Source organism: Lissotriton helveticus, chromosome 6, assembly GCF_964261635.1.
Source record: "Lissotriton helveticus chromosome 6, aLisHel1.1, whole genome shotgun sequence".
NCBI lineage: Eukaryota > Metazoa > Chordata > Amphibia > Caudata > Salamandridae > Lissotriton > Lissotriton helveticus.
The window spans coordinates 1,804,711,164-1,804,731,490 of NC_136067.1; the positions used below are offsets into that span (position 1 = coordinate 1,804,711,164).

General features: G+C 41.7%; 1 long non-coding RNA gene across 1 annotated transcript in view; it reads right to left on the reverse strand.

The window, feature by feature from the left end:
- Positions 1 to 20,327, reverse strand: part of LOC144761903 (uncharacterized) — a 134,147-nt gene that overhangs the window by 29,297 nt on the left and 84,523 nt on the right. Inside the window, exon 2 of the long non-coding RNA XR_013595940.1 lies at positions 7,767 to 7,805. This is a non-coding gene — a long non-coding RNA (uncharacterized LOC144761903). The remainder of the gene's footprint in view (positions 1 to 7,766; positions 7,806 to 20,327) is intronic.

Consider the following 20,327-nt stretch of genomic DNA (forward strand, 5'->3'; position numbering starts at 1 on the left):
CCTTTATATATATATAAAGGTAGGACTTTATATATAACTTCCCATTGGAGCAAGATAGAGAATTCAAGTTTAGTATGCCTGGACCCAGAATGTTAAAATGCATCTTTTTGTGAGGGCGATTTTTGCATTCTATGTTTGAAAATACCACTTTTAGAAAATAGGTATTTTCCTGCTTAGCCATCCAGTGTGCCTCTGCTAGGATGTGTATAGGCTGTCTGACTGTGGGCTGGAGCGGTGAAGTGGCTCCAGAGTGTCTGGATGAGTCAGGGCTGGGCTGAATAGACCTGGGCTGCATTTAGAGTAGGGGGAGGAGATTTCCTTTCACCTGAATGGGCCTGGCCTGCTTTCAACAATGCTGTCTCCACCTCCTGCCAGGAAGCTGCACCAGAGAGGGCAGAATTAGTTTTGACGGAGCACAGGAGAACAAAGATAGTTTGGGGTATAAGTATTAGACCTAAAACTTTAGACTACTTGTTCTGGAATCAAGAAGAACCTTTGCCAAGGAGTAGAGCTGGAGAACCTGAGGAGAAGTACTGCCCTTGCTGTATGTCTGGGGTCTGCCTTCAGTTGCTGTTTCTGCCAAGGAAAGGAAAAGAACTTTGTTGTGTGCTGTGTTCCCTGCTTGAGGAAAGTCTCCAAGGGCTTGAGTAGAGCTTGCCTCCTGTTTTCAAGTCTTAGGAAAACAAAGACATCATCGCAGCTCAGCTGAACTTCCTTGCTGGGCATTCTGACCTGCCAAGAATTGCCTGTGCCTGTGTGGGGCCTCTGGAGGTTGTTTTTGCTGCTGGGAGCTGGAAAGCAACACAACAACAAGAAAATCAACGCATTGCTCTTCTTGCGACAGTTTTCCGAGACAATGCCATGGTGCTAGAAGAATCGCCTGCATTGCCGTGCCGCTGCCAAAACCGATGCAGCACCTTTCACCGCTACAAGAATTGATGCATCGCGGGATAGCGGCTGAAGAAATCGATGCAGCACCTCTCGATGCCGCCGCATCGGTTGCCGACGCATCCCAGATTTCCACGCATCTTCTCAGTGTGGTAAGTTTTCCCCGACGCAACACCAGCGGATTGGAGTTGGATCAGAATAGACTCATCGCTTCCCCCTACAGACCAGACCCGGTGCACCGCTTCCCTGTGCCCAGGGGAACTGTCGCATCGCATCCACGAAGGTCTCAGGAAACAACGCATCTTTGTTTTTCAACGCTTCCCATCGCTGCAGCTGTTTGGCTTGGTGATTGTCGCAACAACAGGTACTTTGTAAGAAATCATGCACCAAAACATTTTTCTTTTTGAAAGTAAGTTTTCTTGCTTTTGTATGTTGGATTTTTGTCATTTTGGTCTTGTTGAGTTTAGGTAAAGATACTTTATTTTTCTAAACTGGTGTGGTCTCCAATTGTGGTGTTATCACTGTATTACTGTGTGTTTTGAGTACACATACTTTACACATTGCCTTTGGGATAAGACTGTCTGCTCATGCCAAGCTACCAAGGGGGAGCAGGGATTATCTAAAGTGTGTATCCCCCTTACCCTATTTAGATAAAGGTGCATACCTCTGCCAACTAGAGACCCACATTTTTAACATGCGTTCCCTAGTTATGTGATATACATTTGATGGCGTGCCTCCCACCACTTAGTAATATGACAGCATTTGCTTCCCTTTGCAACTTCTTACGCACTTTTTTTGTTAAAGATAGAGGCAACAGAGAGCTGGGGGTGTGCTTCCCACCTCTCAATCACAGGAACACAATTTGTTTTCCTTAACTTATCCGCTTGCAATTTTTTAATATATCATTATTGACTTAAAGTTAGAGATAATGAAGTACTTTGAGCAAGAATTACTTGCTACACCCCCCTCCGAGGGATCCCGCAAGTCAGAGCTTTTGTCTAACATTGTATGCCTTCTCTTTTCTTGTTTTGCCCAGCTTGAAGATTCTACCTTATACTGTTGAGGGGTAGGCATTAAGCCTGAATTTCCTAAACTCAATATGTATTTGACAAAAATATCCTTTCTGTAACTTTCCCTCTGCCTTACTATTGGCTCATTGGGGATATCAGGCCTCACTATTGACTCTTTGGCGATTTTTAATTTATGGTGCCTATTTCTCACAACTACCATATAGTTTCTACAAAACTTCTGAGTTGCAATAAAAATAAACCACTTTGCATGCAGGTGGACTATTATGTAATAAGTTTAACAAAATGCATATATTAAAGGTGAATATTACTAAGGATGTATCATGTAACTTGGTACTTACCTGTTCATAATTTGGTATGAATAACATTAATGATCTTTCTTCTCAAGATGTCTAATTTTAAATATTTTGTGTTCTCTTGTTCTCATATGTTGTCTTTCTGAAACAGCTGTTTGTTGTGTGTTTAATTTTGTGGTGATGGCTTCATTTTCGGCACTACATGAATTTATTTATTATTTATTTATTTATTTTTGACATTTGTAGAGCGCAGCAAATACCCGTAGGCGTCTCGGCGCTAAAAATCATCTGTCTCCTATGTATAGTCACCGCCTCACAGATTGAAGAGCCATGTCTTCAATAGTTTTCTAAATTGTTGGAGTGACGGACTCGTCCTGATGTGCTGAGGAAGGGCATTCCAGAGTTTGGGTGCGGCCACTGAAAAGCGGCGGTCACCCCAGGACACTGTTTTTGTTCGAGGAATTACTAATTGGTGTAAGGTGGAAGAGCGTAACTGTCTGCAGGGTATGTAGGGAGTTAATTGGTTTTTGAGGGCATGCGGTCCTTGGTTGTTAAGTGATTTATAAACTATGCACAAGGACTTGAACTTTATTCTTTTGTGGATCGGTAGCCAGTGGTACTGCCTGATCGTATCTGAAATGGGACTGAACTTAGCAGTTCCTGAAATCAGTCGTGCAGCCGCATTCTGAATGGACTGTAACTTTTGTATGACCCTGGCCTGGGCATTAAGAAATAGCCCGTTGCAATAGTCTAGTGAAGACAAGACTAAAGCACTGACCAGTGTCTTAATTGCTGCCTCCGGTAGAAAGGGGCGAATCTTCCTGATCATTTTCAGTTTAAAATGGGCAGTGCTGGCAACTTTATTTGCATGGTCCAGAAAGGTAAGCCCGTCATCAAAGATGACTCCCAGATTCCTGACTTTGGCTGTTGGAGTGGGGGGTGGGCCAAAAGCTGCTGGCCACCAGCATGATGACCATGCTGGGAGGAGTGGTCCAAAGATGACTACCTCAGTTTTTTCCGAGTTCAGCTTGAGGCAATTTTTGGTCATCCACTCTCCTATTTCCAGTAGTCCCTGTTTAAAGTTTTGTGCCACTTGTCCTCCGTCACCCTTGATGGCCAGGACCAGTTGTGTATCGTCTGCGTATGACGTAAGGCTCATCCCATATGCCCTGATGACATGGGCAAGGTCCGACACATATATATAAATAGTGTCGGACTAAGGGATGAGCCTTGGGGGACTCCGCATGGCAGCGAGAGTTGCGCAGACTGGAAAGGTCCAAGGGTGACTGCTTGAGATCTCTCTGCTAGAAAGGAGGCAAGTAGGTCTCTGGCATGATGTCGGATGCCCAACTTTCCGACACGGTCGACCAAGATGTTGTGGTCGACCGTGTCGAAAGCTGCAGATAGATCCAGTAGAACTAGGATAGCGGTACCTCCTTGGTCCCGGATGGCTCTGACATCGTCAGCTGCCTTAATGAGGGCCGTCTCGGTCCCGTGGTACCTCCGAAAGCCGAATTGGGAGTCGTCGAGCAGTCGGTGTTTTTCTAAAAAGTCTGATAGCTGGGAATTCATGGCCTTTTCGACCACTTTGGATAAGAATGGGAGGATAGCAATAGGCCTGTAATTTTGAAGTTCTTTTTTATCTTAGCAGGGTTTTTTTAATAAAGGTTTCAATAAAGTGTTTTTTAGGGATTTTGGGTAAATAGCCGAAGACACGATGGTGTCAGCACAGGTATGATGGACTCCATTACTGGTGGTAGAACTGATAAAGGACAGGGGTCCAGGGCGGAACCACTTTTGATAGAGGAAACAATAGTCCTTAGGTGCTCATCTGTGAGTGGGGTGAAGCTTGAAAAATCATTTGCTGAATGTGCACAAAGGGGATCCCTATTAATGGTCGCGGTTTTAGAGGCAAAGGCCTGATAAATTTCATCCACCTTGGTGAAAAAAAGTCTGCCAGAGCGTCACAGAGAGCTTGAGACGGGGAGGGGGTGAGGTCAGGAACATTGCCTGCCAATATTTTCGTAACTTCGAACAGTTGCTTACTAGAGTGAATTTTTTTGGTATAATGAATGTGTATGTATTGTTGTGTTTAAAATGTATTGTTACAATGCTATGGATTATACTAGCCTTGAAAAAGCCTGAGGCTTGCCTGCCTCAAGGGGCGAATCACGTGTTGGCTGTAAATGTAACATCATGCATTAACCTTGATGATTCAAATAAAATATCATATCTAACAGCAGGACGTTAATGTTCAATGTATATTTTGGACTAAAAAATCATTATACAAATGCACAATTTTTTTTTAACTATTCATGTAGTGGGTGTTAGGGGTTAATCCACCCAATAGGTTAACCCCTCTGGCATACATACATTTGACAGTGCCTGACATATGCCTACTTCCAACAGGATGCCTCATTGAGTTGAAGTCTCCCTGCTAGGAAAATTCAGTGCTCTTTCCTGGAGGTTATGAGCTGGAGTCTTGCAAGGCAGGCTCACACATCCATTCTTAAGAGGTTGGTAAATCGAGCACTATAGATTTGGTAATAGTAAAATGTACATTGTTTAGAAGTTAGAGAAGAGGCCAATGTAGGGCTGGACTATATATAAAACACGTTATTGAATTACTACTGCCCTTCATTGCTCAACCTCCTTTTTAAGATGTGGTATTGCACATTGGTAAATTTGTCCTAATCCTATTGGTTTGGCAGAAAAAGGTTGTGCTTTTCTATTTTGTTAGCTGACTTCAGCCATTGAAGGACTTCAATCTAAGTTACAACATGTTGCCCTTTTATAAGGAGCACATCCACACACAAGGTAGTTCCTTCCGGTGCCGCAAGCACCATAGTAATAAGTTCTTATTTGAATCCAGAAAAACACCTTTGACATGGGGCAGGTTTTGTTGTGTAGATTTGATGAGGGCCCGTCCGGTTCTTGAATAAAAAAGTTCTGCAAAAACCATGACAAAACAAAACAAGAATACCTGCTGTAAACTCCATGGTGATGAAAATTGATATTGACAGTTGTTGCTAACACGAGTAACCCATCAACAACCTGTTGCATCATAGAAAATGTATTGGTGAATAAGGACAGGTTTAGTCCAGATGTTGTAAATGCAAATAAACTTTTAAGCAATTGCTGTACTATAGAAAAAACATCAATCTAGTGTCTTTTGGTCAACTTAGATGACACCCAAGAAGTGAATTTTACCTTGCACAACAAGATAGATAGGAATGAGAACACATATTTAGATGGGATACCAGGTTCACTTCTTGGGCATAGGTCTTCCAGTACTTATTGTTTCCCACCCGGAATTAGATTATTATAGTGGAATGTAGCTGGACTAGGCTCAAAATTGATTGAACCTGATTGGGAGTCGTATATAGACAAACAGGATATTAGTATGTTTCAAGAAACTTGGGCCACGGAAAATGTTTTTATTGATGGGTTTACCACCTTTAGCGTAGAGCCAAAACCAGCAGAGCGATTTGGGAGAGAAATTGGGGGTCTCATAATTTCAATTAGGAATGGATGTATTAGCTCATTCACATTAATGGACATAGATTGCCCTGATTTAATAGGGATTATTGTGGCCCTTTCAAATATTTATGTTAGAACCTTAAGGACATTCGATAAATCACCCACACTATTCCTTTTGGAAGACGGTTTAGACAATGTACAGATAAATAAAACGATTATAGTGGCAGGGGATTTTAATACTTCTTATGAACCTTTGATTTATTTAAGGAAGATTTCAGGTGAGGAAGATGAAACTTGGGGTATCTCGTCACTAGCAGGGCAACCAAGGAAAAATCTCTCTAGTGTTGCACTAAAATTAGCCTCTCTAACAGTCAGTAGGGGACTTAGGGCATGCAATGGGTGTACCGTCTCTGCTCCCAATAGAGCACCAACTTTTCAGAGAGGAGAGTGCATTTGTGTTATAGATTACATCCTTATTTATGGAAGATTATGGTCTCTTCTGACCAACATGAAAGTGGTAACACGATCTGATAGGGACCATATCTCCATGGAAGTAACATTTATGGGAGAATCTTTGAGGCAAGACATTAATATTTGCACAACTATAGTACCAGTCCCTCATCTAACCAATAATTGCCGCTAGGTGATTTAGCCAAATGTTATGATTAATCTAAAACTATATTCGCAGCTTTACACTCTTTATGTTAAATACTTGGCATAATATGTGGGAGTTAATGAAATAGAAATTCCTATTTTAAACATACATAACTGGCTGTTTGGAGAGTTACAAAAGGATTTTTATAAGGATGTATTTCATGCAAAATCCAAATCTCCTAAGGAGTCAAAGTGGTTTGGTCAAGTATGTAAATCAGCTAAGATCTCGCTAAGTCTGGCTATCTCAGATGGTAATCGGACCAAAATTAGCAAAGCAAGACACACTTATAAGTCACTTTTGAACAAGGCAAAAAGAAATTGGGCCGAAAGTCTCTGGCAAGATCTGTTAGCTGGTAGTTAAACAAATGATACAAGGTTATTCTGGCGTCTGGTGGCTCAAAACAAGTCTGATAAAGTTAAATCTCATCATTATTACATCTCGGAGTAGTAGCAGCCTAGACATCTCTGCCAAACCAGATATTACAACGTCTGCAGTAGTCACTGCCGCTGTTGTTTTTAGCCTTGATGATCCTAATAGGGCCATTGATTCCCCTAACATCTGTTAAGGCTCCAGGCCCGGATATCTATATAAAACAGAGCCCAAGATTTGGACAACATATTTAATCTTATTATCAAATGCAGTAGCGGGTGGGAGTAAAGTGCTAGATTCCTGGCGCGATGCAGAAATCAAAAACATTATATAATGAGGTTGATGCAAGCGATCCCTCACTTTTTAGGACCATCAGCATAAATGATAATACTCCAAAGATTTTTGCAAACCAAATTTTAGAGAAACTTCATGATTGGGCTGATACAAACAAAATTCTGTCCCCACTTCAGGCAGGGTTTAGAGCAAAAGTTAGTACAATTGACCACATTTTAAGATTTACAATTTCATAATGGAAATATGTTTTAGTACAAAATCAAAAGCTTTATGTGGCTTTTCTTGATTTAAGACCTGCGTTTAATCTTATCCCACGTTCAAATTTATGGCGAGTTTTGATAAATATGGGGGCCCTATGAGAAAAACTATACTCAAGTTTGTTATGGTCCAAATAGAGAAATGACCGACTGCAAGCCAATTGAGTGAGGTGTGCCCCAGGGCTGTGTTCTCGTGCCAATGCTGTTCTCTTTATATATGAATGACGTTGTAGAGGCTCTGGAACAATGTAGAAATGATTCCCCATCTGAACAACAGAAAGATACCAATTTTTCTTTTTGCTATGGGGCTCCAAATTTTAATTGATAAATGTTAAAGTTTTTGCAATTCTAGGGGCTTGGTACTAAACGTGCATAAAGCAAAATATATGGGGCTTAGAAAGGGCGTGAGGGATAATTCTATTGTTCATGTTAGTAGCAAGATCTTAAAAAGAGTAGATAACTTCAAGTCAGATTAGTACTTGAATTGTCTTTGACTTACCGAGATGCCTTCTATGCATTCGTTGTGCTGCTTCTCGTTCTAAATAAACATAGAACATTTATTTATTTTACTCACCACGAAAAAGCATATCACAATGTTTGTGGTCTCACTCTACACTCATGATGCAGATAGATGACTTTGAGCTGAAGTTGCATAATTATAGATATTCTGTCATTCAGTTCAATGAGTGTATTATGCTAATTCCCATAAGTGGCACAGTTCCCTAATTTCGAAGATTCTAGGAAATGCTAATATAACATATTTGCAAATTGCCATCTGTGCAAGTTAGAGGCAGGCCAATGCATGCACGTCTTCAAAAAGCTGTCAACAAACCAAAAATGTTATTTAGTAGCAACAGAAGAATACTATAAAACTCGAAACGCGGATAAACTGCAAATATAAAGTTGAACAGTTGTCACCAAAATGTAAGTGACGTGTGCTACCATTAGATATGTAATAGCTGGTTTCTTTAAATAACAGTGCGTGTTTTTGATGGAGTAATTGGTCGAAGTCAGTTGTAACTCTCTCTTAACAAAATTGTGCCTGCGGGTCGGCAGCTTAATTATTAGTTGAGAACATTTCAACTCCTGTGTTCAGCTCAGTAGTATTTATACAAAGGTAGCCTTCATCGGTTCACACAAAACGTCCCCAGGAACCAGATTCATGTTTAGAAAGTGTATTTCCCCACGCAGTTGTCATTCAGATCACGTTCATTGCCAAAGAAAAGTCCTGCTGAAACAAATCCGATTCGTTAAATATAACCTTGTACACCCCTGCCAAAATCAGTAGGAAGGGTACCTATAATTATAATTTCAGCAAATATAATGCTTGAAAATTGTTTGTAGAAGGATTTTCACAGACACCTATCTGTTTGGAAGGTTTTGTTTTTTTTAAGTATATTTATTGTAAACAGAGGGCTGTGTGTTTTTTAAATGTTAGTGCTCGGTTGCCTCTCGGCTTCAGTCCTACAGAAATGCATAAATCCGTTCAACTTTACATATATTAGCGGGAGCCCCAGTGGGCAGTGGTCTTCTTTATAGAAAGCTTGATATAGCTTGTCGTCTTTATAAAAGCAAAGGTGCAAAGGGGAGCATGTGTAAAGAGACTGCGTAAGTTAGAACCCAAATTACATCTAAAAACGTGCAAATACATTTGGCCAGATAGGTACCTTGGAGAAACGATAGTCCCTCATTTTATGAGGCTAAAAATTGGAGGTTGACCCTTCACGGTTCTAGCCCCCAAATCAGGGGCGGCTCCTCTGCTAAGACAGAGGAGCGTCGCCCCACTGCTCTCAGAGCAGGAGAAAGGAAAAATAAAATGATATTAAGCCCGGTATTATCATTTTATTTTTCACTAGGGGTCTGGGTTAGGGCGGGCGGGATTGGTGGCACAGGGGGAGGAGTGGTTTGCACACTCCAAGTGCAAACCACTCCTCCCCTTGCCAAACAGTCATGCGCACTTTGAATGTTCCCCACCCTGCTGCCCCAAATTATGGAATTCAGCACTCAATAAGCTAAAAATCTAAGTAATGTACTCTCTTGCTTAAAAAAACGTAACTCTTTCTTTCATTCTGCAATCTTATTCGGCTTTGGACATTCAGGTGGTTTATCATGCTAGGTAAGAAATACATGACTTAACAAAACAGAATTGAATGTTTCCCTATGCTGCATGGGATCACCCAGAATTAGTAGCGTAATGTTTCATATTTTTCTGTGTAGCTTGGTGGGTTCATGTGGAAATACTATGTGGACTACTTCACATGGGAATGTCCCTTACTTAAAGCCCCGAGAGAGGGAGGGTGGAAAACAAAAATGCAATGTCACCCATATGCTGGGAGATTTCTCACTTTGACTAGGTGACATAGGGGTCTATTTACTACACTTTCAGGCAGATGCATCAAAGAAAATACCGGGAGCAAACGGCCAGATTCTCAGAATCTGGCCGTTTGCTCCCGGTATTTTTGCATTTGGGATGCATCATCCCAAATGCAGAAATCGCAATTTAAGGAAACTCTAAATAGCGATTCCTTAAATTGCTCTTGCATTTAAGGAATCCCAAAATGAGATTCCTTAAATGCAATGCATGAAACCCAAAAAAATAGCGAATTCGCTAATAAGGGGAGCAAATTACCATGAAGTTGAACTTCGTGGTAATTTGCTAAAACTTTGAAAAATGCACTTTTGTGCATTTTTCAAAGTTACATGTTGCGCACACACATGCCCTTAGGGCATGTGTGTGCATAACATTTGTGCACAGGTCCATTTCAGGTGTGCAACAGGGTGTCCTTTGGACACCCTGGCACCCTTGAAATAGCGGAACATTAGCGATTCGGTAATAGCTAATCGCTAATAAGGAATGGCTTTCCCATACATTCCTATGGGCCAAAGGCCCATAGGAATGAATGGGAAAGCCATTCCTTATTAGCGATTAGCTATTACCGAATAGCAAATAAGGAATCTGTAGGAATCTCTATTAACATTGCGATTCCTACATGCATCCCGTTTTGCTAGTCTTTAATAGCGATTCCTTAAAATTCGCTATTAAGGACTCGCAAAACATAACTTTGATGCATCTGCCAGTTTGTGGTATATTTTGTAGCACTGCGATAGTACTACAAACACACTACAAGATGCTATGCAAAAACTATGGGCCTCATTACGATGGTGGTCAGACGAGAGTCCAAATGGCATTACAGCGGGCAGGTGGGCATCCGATAATGAGTTGGCGGTCCCACCTGCCCTATTATAATAGGACTGTCGTGCAAGAGATCAGAAAGTGCCTTTTTTTACTGCGGGTTTGGCTGCGGCCCAGGAAAAGCGCTGTAGCAGTAACAGGTACTTAATGCACATCCATGAGGTACCTGGCACAGGGGATGGGGGCCCTGCTTGTGTCCCCCAAAGTCTTTTCTTGGCTGCCCATCCATGGCGGTGGGACCGCCACTAAAAGGCAGTCAGAAAGGGACATAATAATTCCTATGGTGGTGTCTGCATAGGCACCACCCTCATGGTAGGGATAGGAGTCTGACTGCTACCTTGATGGATCCTTGATCCTGTCCCCCAGACTGCTGCGGTATGACTCTCTGCATTGTAATGCAGCAGTTGGACCGATGGGCTGGGTATCTTTGGGACCTCCACCAACAGCCTGTTGGTGGCAATTGGACCGACATCCAAATGAGGCCCTTTGTGTGGCGGTCAACACCTTCACCTGTTTGGGCACACATATGTATATGTTTTAGTAGTAAATGGGAAGGGTAGGGGAGTGGCTGAAAATGGGGAATGCTTACTACTAAAAGGGAGGTATTAAGGGAGGAGCAAAGAGGGGTTAATGGAGGGCAAGTGAGTGATATGGGGAGGGGCATTCACCCACCTACAAAAGAGTAAGCACATTGTTATTCACAAACTGCAGTTCTATAGTTACTACAGTAAAAAGGAGCTGACAGAATAGTAAATGTACTCTAGCTCAAAGTTATAGCAAGTCTAGTACCACACATGGTCACTCATAGGTACTGCAGCCCACTTCCATAGAATAGAATGGAGGAAGGGACTTCACAGAGGCCCCCAAAGGAAATAATGTTCACATAAATATATGTATTTAAACTTTTAAAAATATACATAATTTTATTTTAAAGTTAAAACAATTAATTTATATAAAAATATTTTTTTTATTTCTAAAATGATTAAGGTTGGTAGAAAAATAAACACAACATAAACTTTAATAAATATAAAACATTATCACTTTAGGTAAGTCATATACATAACTTTTAGTACTTTATAATACTTGATAAAATGTACACTCTATATTTTTTGTGGGATTTTTATTTATAATAATTATTTGTATTATTTCATATAAATGATTACGTTATTTATTTAATTGGAAATTAAGTTAACTGTGTTGTAACAACAACATTTTTCTAATTTTTAAATATATATATAAATAATTTACTTTAAAATCATAATATTTTCAATATTGTTTTTAAAGTTTTACAAATATTTAAACTGCTCTCTATGCTTTGCCATAGTGAGTTCTCCGACCTAGTGGTGGAGACCTCAGGCTGAATGTGAAAAATATATGTTTTAACTATCTATCTCTATATATATAAATAGCATAGAGCTACTGGAAACAAAATAACCCTTGCCTAGTAATGCTCCATTGGGTGGGCAGTGTTTGGGGTGAAGGAGTGACTGGATAGGTAGCTGCTTAATGATGACTGTTGTGACTTCACTATACTTTCTGGGTAGGAAATCAAACAACCGTATTGTTTTACAGTCCTATAGTGGTGTCAAGATTATTCCCTATGCTTCACATACTTTCACGGTAGTATGCCTCGAAAGATGCTAAAGGTAAAAGTTTCATGGCGTTTTCACCAAAGTGAACAATTATACATGTGGATAACGGAGCCACTGTGCAAATACATATTTTTTTCTCTGCCAGGGGCCTATTGTTGCTCCCTTGGAGAAAGTGCTTTTCCTCTGCTCTCAGCAAATCTAAGAGAGATTTCTTCCCCTTCCCATTCTGGAAGCAGAGTAACTCTGTACCTTGTCGCATGTAAATCTCTGACCACTTCCAGGGTGATAAAGGGTCAGAGTATTGTTCTTGAGTGCCCATACACATGCATGAGTTTGAGCATTTCAAAAATTATAAGGCATACGGTGACTTGTGAAGCCTGTTTCCTACCCAGTGCAAATCACTCTGCCCTTGTGGCTAAGAAATCAGATATAGCAGTAAAAACATTTACATCTCAAAGGATTTTTTTTGTCACTAAAGTATATGGTCATGATATCACAAATGAACATAACATGCCATTTTCATGTTCCACATTTCACAGAAATTGCTGACATATATCAAGGGCAGTCATTTTCAAAGGTGATGTCAGCAGTCAACAGTGCCACATAAATTCCTGTGCTAGTTCCCAACATGTAATGCTCATTAACCAGTTGCATGGATACGTCAATTCAACTAAGCTTGCAATAGGTATTGGAATTCTTTGTTAGAATATAATTGCATTTCAAATGATAGATCTACAGTAAACTTATATGATGATGATATTGGTAGGTTAGGAGTACATTGCGTGTAGTGAAAGTGTGCACTAGCATGCTAATGTCAGTCATTGTCATGCTGTCATGAAGGTACTTGTTGTGGAGCCTCTCCTATTGTTTGCATCATATTTCTGGATACGTCACCTTTTCAGTATACATTTCATCACACAAAATCCATCCGGGCATGATACAATATTACATACACACAGCACACAACATGATAGAGAACAGGTATGTACTGCTGTAGTTTTCCTCTATACTGGGAAGAGCCTCCCTATTTATAGTGGGAATATCACGTGTCATTCGTCTTCCACACCTTGATCACCCCTTCCCCACAAAGAGACTTTGCAAGTGAATGGTGTTCACTGCGTAGCTTTTATTACTTATGCAAAACACCATCCTTTATTTGTTGATAAAACTTTAAGCATTGACCGTTTTCATTTTATTAATCCGCACATATTTATATGTAACCTGTGGCGCTTCATACATACGCGCCACAGGTTACCATGTATTTACAATTCGGCATCTCTTGAGGTGTGTTGTACCAGCAGGACACAACACAACCCCTTTTTCCACTATTTCCATATGAGGTAACAATCTGTCATCTAACCGTTAGATGCGGCCAACAGAGCCTCCAAGCACCGGCAACTAGGGTAGGGGCAGAGAGTTCAGGACCACCAGCAGGACGGCCCACTCTCCCGCCAGCCCAGAGCCCCAATGACTGCCTCCCTGTTGCAGGGCCATCCAGTGTCCACCCAAAAAAGAGTCCCCGGCCTGTTCCTCTCGTCCGGGACCCCACCACAGATCAAGAAGCCAACTGGCGCTCTTGCCCTCCCCCCAACCACTGCTACCTCGCTAAGGCCCTGCTATATTTTCTAGATGTAACGCAATGGCCCCCAGAATGGTGTGGACGAACACTTCCAATCCTGCTCTGGACAGATGTGCGCCTCTGCCTGATACCAATCCAAGTCCATTGCCTGCAGCAGGCTATGCCTGATAAAACGTATCTGTGACCCTCGCAACAATTTTTCTACCTCGCGATTCATCTTCCTCACTGACGTGTTCACTGCGGCTGATGGTGTGTCACCACCTCAAGCTCTACGAGTGAGTACCTCCGACCAAAATATCGTAGTGTCTGGTAAGACCCTCCTCCAAGCTTCTCTAGTGGGAACTCAAACCTCAATGGTGTTTAGACAAAGTATTCAAGGCCAAATTTACAAGAAGTGACGCATCGCTGAGCTGCATCAGTGCTGTGTCAAAATGAGTTACAAATCTCTATGTCATCTTAAAACACCATGGATGCACCATATTTACGTTATCTCATTAACAAAAAAGGGTCTGGCTCTTAAGCAGCAAGGCTGAGCTCAATTATACTATAACCAACAACAATTTGCCAATACTGCTAATAAATTCTATATTTTATCCTATCAGGTATAAGAATGGACCATCACTATACCATAAAGCTCATCAATTGCTTTTTTATTTTGGATATTATTTCATTTTTTTGAAAAGAACATTTATCAATTAAACATAAATCCAAAAGCATGTCACAAGAATCCCACAATTACCTATACAAAATACTAGACATTAAGACACAATCACATCAAACATTCGTAGCATCCATACTACATTCATACACACTTTTATAACTTTTACAATGTAAACAGTAAACCAAACAAAGCAGTTTGTCAATAAGAAGAACTTTTTGCTATAAAAAGTGAATATATACAATTTAATACATGTTATGACATTCTAGTAGAATTGATTGACTTTAAAGAATCATAAGTCATAAACAAATATTATTTTGTGCAAAAAAAGAGAGAGAAAATGAAAGTTTGGTTTATCTGAATGTCTATGCGTTTTGAACCCCACCAGTGAGGGGGTTCTCATCAGGACCAAAGCCTCACTCTATGATGTTTTGCGAGGAGCCGAGGAGCCGCCGAGGAGCCGCCGGGGAGTTACTGAGCCAGGAGTGAGGAGTGAGGACCGAGGAGCGAGGCGTGGAGCGAGGCGAGGCGCAAGGAAGGCAAGGAAGGCAGCAGAAATCTCCAGCGACGCGTGTACTGTGCGTGTGGTGCACAGAGGGCAGCCGGAGCTGCTGGGGCCCGCACACATCGGCGCATTGACGCCTCGGCATTCTCGAGAGCTTTGATACCGCAGCTGTGCCTGCCGAGCACCATCTGCTGTCTGAGGTGAGCGGGGAGGAGCAGGGGTGAGCACGGGGTTTGGGCTGCTTGTGCTCCGTTGCTCTGTTGCTCCATTGCTCCATTCCCCCGTAGTTCTGCGCACCTGGTCCAGTGTGGGCAGTGGTGGACGGCTGTGGACAGCTGTGGACAACTGTGAGCACTCCTGGGATTAGTGCATGAGTCCGGGTTATACAGGATACACGAAAAGATACACGACAAGACAACGAAGTGTGCGAGAGATGTTTTACTGAGATACTCTTGCTTCTCTCACTTCTCTCACTTCTGCCACTGTTCTGCCCCCGTCTCTTGCTCCCTAAACACCGGGGGCCGTGGTGGTGTAGTAAGCGGGGTACAAGCGCAAGCAGGCAAGCGGCAAGGTTCAACAATCACAGGACCTCTCACTGATTTCTTTGCTGGACTGCCCTTGTGTGTCTTACCTCACACCACAGGTACGGGAGAGCTCGAGTGAGGGAGGACCGGGCAGAGACCGGGCAGAGACGGGCAGAGACGGGTTGAGACGGGCTGAGAAGAACGGGCAGAGCCGTAGTGTGCGGGCAGGCGGGTGGCAGGTGAGACGAGAAGGTGCGAGCGCTTCTGAGCCGAGTCTAAGGCCAAGCGCTGAGATAACAGCACCCCTCCGCCTCCATTTTGCATCTGTGACTGTGCCAGTGCCAGTGCGATTTTGCTCAACGGTAACGTATAACTTGGAGCATTGAGCACGCTGCCTCTAGCCTGCCTGTAGCCTTGAATTTTTAAGAACTCCGGATTTATAAAGAGGGCCACTTAGAGCCTCATTAAACTGGTGCTTCTGTTTGGCATTTCTTACGTTCAACTAAGTGCCAATAAGAGGGGCTGCAGGTCTACGCAGGTCTACGCAGGTCTACGTAGTGTTACAATCGTACCGGGATTGTACCCATAAAGGAGCAAAAGCAAATACATAATCAAATATATAATCAAAGCACATCCTAGACATGCGATCAGGTAAGGTAAGGACTGTTGGAACAGCAATTAAACGCACAAAAAAATTACAGCAATCAAATGTGGCAAAAAAATTAAAAATAAACACTCCAGGTCAGAGCCAATCCCTTATATCCCCGATTGCACGGATGTTCGAGAAATCTGCTAAAATACCAGACAAATTTCAATTTCTGAAGGATCCTGCGGGTGGTATGATGTCGATGACAATGGAAACAAATAAAGACAAAGACAAATTACAAACACCAATGAAACCCTTTAATACTAATACTAATACTGACATCCTAAATCAGTCACAACACAGCAAAGAAATAAAAGACTTGGTCCAAATTGAACCTATCTGGAACAAAAATGAATCTGTGGATCTAGGAACACAAATTGTAGCCCAACAGCTGGGGAAAACTCAAGAACAACCCTCAAAAGATATGAGAAATTGCTATATGACGAAAGAAAACAACATAGCTGTAACATCTAACCTGGTTGTCACTACCGCAAACAAATTGCTGTCGCAATCTATGGGATCCAACCAACAAGACTGCCACGTTATAACTGAGCAAGCTGGGCAGGCAGTACAAAGGGTCCCTTTTGAAGTCAACGTTGAGATAACAAAAAGGTCGGGCATAATCTCTGAGGTAACTGAAATACATTTAGACCATCAACAGGAAGCCCAAATGAGCATTCGTACTGACAATATATCCAATGAAGTGGCTGACAACAGTGCCAACAAGGTTAAAATTCAGGAGCAAACATTAGACTCCGCGGGAGCCGAAGATTCCAAAAATGAAACTTTGGAGACTAGAGCAAAACACCTGGGTGTAGTCAAACCCTGGGATATTTTCTATCAAACATCGACCCTTACGCTGGAAGCCCTTCACTACCAATCGAATAAAATGGATATACAAATTGACCTCCTAAAAATGATGGCAAATAATGTGGCTGGGATTGACAACAAACTGGCCCTATTAAATGACCTGATAATCAGAGCACAAAGAGATAATGAAAAAACAACCTCTGACAGCATCTATGTGCCCATCATGGATAAGCTATCAACCTTACCTGCGGTATTAACAAGCATAATAGATGATGCCAAAAGAACCATCCATCACAATAAGGAAAATCCTAAAACAAACATCACAAGTATGATGGGAATGAAAGAAAATTACACCTGTGGATGGTACGGAAAACCCTATTCCCGTGGAACTACAACAATCAATAAGAGAATTTGGTGATTCAGTTAACATACAAATGTTACAGGCAAAGGTCTATCTGGACAATGAAATCCCGTGTGAAGCCTCGTGTAAAGTTCCTAAAAACGACAAAAATTAGATTGATATCGAGCTGGATGGATTCTCAACAATGTCAAAACGCCAAAAGAAAAAACTCCGCAAAGCAAGGAAAAATGAGAAACAGAAGTTGAATACTACAGGTATCCCACCTAAGGACCTCAAATCACCTAACTCAGGACCTGATAACTTCTTCCCTATCTTTGGAAAAAAAACATTAAACGTTCATAGTTTGATAAAAACGAATGAATCACAAAATCACGAATGGGATGAAGATAGAGAAGTGGAAGTACGAGTAACAAACAGCATGCCAGAGAGTCTACAAATGGAATCTAACCAGGATAAAAACCAAAAAAAGGAAGAAAGAGATCAAACTACTTATAACTCTGATACAATGAATGGAAGCATTGTTACTAAAGAGACAGAAACAATGAATCCTCACCTCAAAGCATGCATGAAGAAAAATACAAAAAAAGACATTGTCCTAACAGAGAGATGGGCAGAAAGTAGCCACGATATAACATCTGAACGAGACTACTTGCAGATTAAATGTGTGGATGGGAATAAAACAGTAACCTGTACAACGAAACATACTAAAAAAACGGAGGCCGCAAATCAAAACACTACCGAAACTAATGAGAAACTTACATTTACACCAGAATTCCGCTCTAGAGGTAGACACGATATTCTTAATCGAGGGAACTTACTGCGACTTTTCAAATCCATACCTTCACTTAACAACATTGTAACTAATGATATTATATCTGTTCAATTCGTGGAGGACGACCGGAATAGCCAGACCCCAACTTTAATCACACTATCTTCATTATCTATAGCTGATCAGAAAATGAAGGAGCAAAAGATATTCAAAATGTGGGGCATAACACTTACTAAACAAATTCCGGAGGTTTATCCTAGTCCTTTTATAGGAGCTGACACTCCACTGAAACAAAAGAAGGTAGGGACGAAGACTCCATCAGTCCTAAGAAATGCACTCGGCAGATCTCCAGAAAAAAATGAATGTCCCACCTTGCAAAAAGAGGGAGAAACAAACACTGAAATAAATGTAAAATGGATCAAATTGGCACTGCATAGTAATCAGAGTCAATGAAGCAGAAGTCCACTACAAATTGGAGCTAAAAGCACAAACCAAGAAATAATAAGTCCATGTTGTAAAATTCTTACTTGGAACGTGGCAGGACTAGGCGCAAAAACTTCTGATCCTTTATGGCAGGGATTTGTTAAGCAGTATGATATTTTGGCCTTTCAAGAGACATGGGATACATCACCCAGTTTTTCATTAGATGGCTTTCTTAGTTTCTCAACCTCAGCAGTACCGGGGAGGGGAGGAAGAGCTAAAGGGGGCTTGCTTACAATGTTCTCACTTAACTTGGTTGGGGTTTTTAAAAAAGTATATCCTACCCCTCAGAATTCATTGATAATTGAATGGACCATTCCGGACCAACAAAAACTTCTAATTATTAATTTTTATAATTCCAGGACGGGCTCTTCTGAGAATGAGCATTTGACTGCCCTGGCAGATTTTCTGTCAGTCCACAAACATGATCGCATTTCTGTCCCTGAGATGGTTATCATGGGAGATTTTAATATTCACCCTTGTGATGGGGATTGTTATAATGATGTACACGGAGGATCACCTGTGGAGGGGATCCCCCATTTTGAACATAGCAAGGAGGGTGATGCCCTTGAGAGTCTCCTTGCCAACTCAAACTTATTCGAACCAGGTTTAGGTAACGGAGACACTAGAGCGCCTACATTTATTGGGAGGGACGCTAACACAGTTATCGATTATATCTTTGTCTCCCCTGGGTTGCTAGCCAAAACGCAGGAGTACAGTGTAGTGAACGCAATTTTTAGTGACCACAACCCCGTCTTATTGGCTATGGATCTTGATAGTTTCTTGCATGGGAGGAACTCAAGCGTGGTGGCACCAAGAGATCTGTCAACTAGAGGGCAGGGCAGGAGGGTAAAGTGGGAGAAAGTTATTCCAGAAACCTTTTTTAAAACACTTGCACAGGAAACCGAGGACAACATGGCTGTCTGCTTAGACGCCACCGCATCAGGTGCTGATGTTGTGGATGCCTATGTAGAGATATGCTCACGGATTTCCAAGAATTTGGAGTCTAGAAATGGCTCACATTGTGAGAAGGTGTTTAAATGGTTTGACAAAAAGTGCTCACTCGCCCATAGTGCCCTACTTAAAGCGCTGAAATTTAGACCTAGGGATAGGCTAACTGTGGCTAACCTTCGTAAGGAATACAAACGGGCACTTGCAAATCGCAAGAAGCATATTAAGGAAGAAGCGTGGGATCATCTACAATCTTCAGATGTGCTGAGAGACAGCAAAAAATTTTGGGCTATTATCAATCAGTCGTTTTTCACTGAGGAGGGTAAATCAGATATGGACTGCGTAATTGAAGACAAGAGTTGGCTTAATCACTTTAGAAACATCTATGACATTGAGCTAGGGGTCCCTACTCCCCCAGACTTAGTTGTACCTCGCAACAATATGCTCATTAAGTTTAAACATCTCTGAAGTGGAAAAGGCGATCAAAGATACTAGTAAACATAAGGCCCCTGGCCCTGACGGGGTCCCTGCTGATCTCTACATCTTGTACAAACAATTTTGGTCCAAAATTCTAACAAATGTTTTCAATGCAACACTCACCGCAGGCTCCCTATCATCTTGGTCAACCTCCATTATTGTTCCAATTTTCAAGAAAGGGAACAGGGGGGACCCCGCTTGCTACAGGCCAATCTCCCTGTTGGACTCTGCCGTCAAGATCTTAGGCAGAGTTATGTTACAGAGACTGGGAGATTGGCTTGAGGGGAGTGGGGTTCTTTCTGATCTCCAGTACGGTTTTAGGGCACGCAGGGGGACCATGGATCAATGTCTAAACCTTCACTTTATTATCAGCAAGTACACAGTGGTGAAGGAGGGGCTTCTATATTTGGGTTTTATGGATCTTTCTTCCGCATTTGATTTGGTCAATCGTTCTAAATTATGGTGTATTTTGCGGGATATGGGTTTGGACACTACGTTGGTTAATTTTCTAAATG